The sequence below is a fragment of the Lycium barbarum genome, chromosome 3, assembly GCF_019175385.1.
Source record: "Lycium barbarum isolate Lr01 chromosome 3, ASM1917538v2, whole genome shotgun sequence".
Taxonomy (NCBI): Eukaryota; Viridiplantae; Streptophyta; class Magnoliopsida; order Solanales; family Solanaceae; genus Lycium; species Lycium barbarum.
In genome coordinates this window covers 119,275,139-119,278,753 of record NC_083339.1, presented here as the reverse complement: position 1 = coordinate 119,278,753, position 3,615 = coordinate 119,275,139, and the positions used below count along the sequence as shown (strand labels likewise).

The 3,615-nt window shown below is 35.5% G+C and overlaps 1 pseudogene; it reads right to left on the bottom strand.

Annotated features, from left to right (window-relative positions):
• LOC132631189 (rust resistance kinase Lr10-like) lies at positions 1-1,491 on the bottom strand (annotated as a pseudogene).
• Between the last annotated feature and the right edge of the window lie 2,124 nt (positions 1,492-3,615).

The following is a 3,615-nucleotide window of genomic DNA, read 5'->3' as shown; positions in this document are numbered from 1 at the left end:
TTAACCGAAGCCATATTCATCTGCATGAAAGCAGTGTTGACTATTGGGAATGGTCCTTAAGGTCCCATTCGCTCTTATGATAGCATTTCTGAGTTTCCAACTTCTTGTACAACATTTTTCAAATGTTCCAGACAAAATACTTTTCTCGCCACAGAATGAAGCCACACCCACATTTATCTGCATTGGTCTGAACCATTGTGGAAATTGTGAAGCTGTTTGAAAGCATTGCAAGTTGAAATCCAATGATTCAGATCGTGAAGCAAGATGTGTTGACAATCCAGAAGAGCCTAGCAAAGGCCAATCAACATTTGCCTAAATTGTATTTCTGAATAACAATCAGCAATTTAACATACAATTTACAACCTTTATCTTAAATTCACAGGGTCGTAAAAGATGTTTCTTGTGCTTAGAAATCAAGATTGGTTCATTTTTCTCGATAAAATTACAACAATGCTTAGAAATAACCAGCTCAAGCAAAAGAGTTTTAATTAAATTGTGAACATGGTTTAAAGGACATGGTGAATTAGCCACCTAGACGTCACTGGATTTTTTTAATGTCTCAATAACATCCCCAGCATTAATCTCACGCGGAGCTATAAATGGCCTTGGGGGCATCTGTAGGAGTTCATCATATCCTTCAAGCATTTCAACCACTTTGTTCATGCTTCATGGCAGGACGATTAGCTGGCTTCATTTTTATGCACCACAAAGCCACAATCACCATCTTCTTGAATCTTCAATCATCATCTTCTTTAATCTTCCTTGCTGGCGTCCTGCACTCTATATCATTTCCTTCTTTAAATTGGTCGTAAACCCATATGGGAAAGTAACTTTGGCTCAAGTTGTCTGCAGATGGGTTCATGTTCTTCCTTCTGCCTGCCATTTCCATCAATAACATGCCATAGCTATATACATCGTCTTTGTACGACACTCCTCCAATATTTTTATAAAACAACTCTGGAGCCATGTAACCCATTGTCCCTCTTGCTGCAGTTAGACTCACAATACTATCATCTGTCGAGTACAATTTTGCAAGCCCAAATTCAGATATTTTGGGATTGAAATTTTCATTGAGAAGAATGTTGTGCAGCTTAATATCAAAATGTAAGATCTGCATGTTGCAACCCCGATGTAGGTAGTCTATACCACGGGGCACTCCAAGAGATATATCAAACATTTGCTTGTAACTCAAGGAAACAGTTCTTTCTTGTGGAAATATGTACTTCTCTAAGGAACCATTGAGCATGAACTCATATACCAGAGAACGTTTTGAGCCCTCAACACAGAATCCAACAAGCTGCACGACATTAACATGGTGAATCCTTCCGATTGTGGAAACTTCACTGATAAATTCCTGCCCACTAGCAATAGATTTGTGCAACATCTTCACTGCAACAAAAGGACTATACGCAGCTTTCCTTTAAAGACACTCCTATAGGCTCCTTCGCCCAGTTTTTCCTTGAATTTATTAGTCATCTTCCTAATCTCACAGTAGGAGGATTTAATTGGCAAGAGGTTGTTATGGATTTGCAGGAAATCTTTAATTGCTTGATAGACAGCTAAGTGTTGTCTTCTCAATTTATAAACTATCAATGCGATAAGGAAAAGGAATCCACAGAGAAATCGGAATGGTGGAATTAAAACTGCATGATATCAGAAAGGGGAAAAAAGAGGACGACGTTAGTAAGAAAAGAAAAAACATTTCGTTGCTCCTACGTCATTAGAGCTGCTGATTTCAGTATGCCATGAATCCTAATTCTCGTAGTGAAAAATGGATAACTTACTCATAACTATTCCACCATATAATCTCATAAGTACTGTCAAAACAGGCAAAACACAAAGGGAAAATTACATTGCAGGAAAAAAACTGTTGAATACTTCATGAAAGAGCTTACAGCTGCGTGGTGCAATGTTGGGAATCATTGTTGGAAAACATATTGTTTTTACGGAATCCTTTCTGCAAAAATGCTTAGTGTATAAATTCTCGCATTCTAGTATCGAAAATACTTACCAAAACAGTGGTGGATGCGACCGCATTTTGTTAGAGATTGCCCTGAATTTCCTGCCTTGTTTGGATTCTACCATAATTGTGTTTTACTTCAGAAAAGATTTATTGATAGAAAAGGTTTCCTTTGTGGAAAAGGACTCTACCATATTTATCTCTTTTCTTGGAGAAGAAGTTTTGCACTTCTATAAATTGAAGATATTCCCTTCAAACAAAAACACACAATAGCATCCATAATGTAATAATTCAGGGAGTCTTATTTAGGGAGATATTTTTCTCTTAAAAAGTTTTATACTTTTATATTAGATATTCATATATAGATCAATTGATTTGTAAGTGTTAGCTTCCGCATGATGCCCTAATTTTTTCGATCCCAACAAATAGTATTAGAGTCAATGGTTCAACGAGGTTGAAGACAGTTTCAAGGTGGATCAGTTCAAGTTGCAACCAACTTGACGATAATAAAGATTTTTGTCACAAAAGAAGATATATCTGGAGTACTACATGTGAAGATGATTTTCAATCGGATTTTCAACAATCCTGCTGCATATTTTTTAATACAAAAATAATTTTAACTCATGCTTATTTTAACGCACGAACTCATTTTTTCAACTCATGCTTACTTTTAACGTATAAGCTCAAATTTTCAACTCATGCTTACTTTAAATGCTTGGGTCAATTTCAACCCATGTTCGCTTTTAACGCATGGGCTTCAGTTTCAACCTGTGCTCACTTTTAAAGCACAAAGCTTAAATTTTCAACCATACCTACTTTTAACAATGACAAGCGGCAGTGATGAAGCTTATACGAAGATGTAGAATCAAGATTATTTTGCCAAAAAATTCAGACCAAGGGGAGATTGTTAGTGTTTCCCTGAATTTCTTACCTTATTTAGATTCTACCATAATTCTGTTTTATTTCAAAAAATTAAAAAAAAAAAAGGTTTTCTTGATAGAAAAGATTTCCTTGGTGGAAAATATCTCTTCCATATTTGAATAATCCTTTCTGGGAAGAAAAGTTTCGGACTTCTATATATTGAAGATTTGTCTCACACAATAACACAGAAAAGCATCCACAATGTAGTCATTAAAGGAGTTTCGTTTAGGGGGAGATTATTCTCTCATAGTTGTAATGTTTTCTTTTTTATATTAGTTTTTCTAATATGTAGGTCACTTGATCAAATCACATTATAATATTATGCCCTTTTTGTCTATTTTCGTTGTTGTCTGATTTATAATCATTCAAGTTTGAATTGTTAGCTTCGCATGACGCCCTATTATTTCGAGCCCAACACATTGTCCAATTATAAGAATTCTTTCAGTAAAATAAAGAGGTTAAATCTTGAAATAGATTGCTTAAAATATTGAATCTCAGGAATTAAGATTCTGGCAACAAAGGAGGAAACTTAACAAACTGTTACGCATCAAATTGAGCGGAAAATTGCCAGGAAATTAAGGGGATACAGATTTTATCATAACTCAAAACAACAGGCCCAACAGAGAGAGGACAAACTGGGATTCTAGCATGGTCTTGCAGCATTCAACGAGTTCTAGTGTTGTTTTCAGCTATTATTATCATCAATCAGGACTCAAAGAACCACATTCTCAATC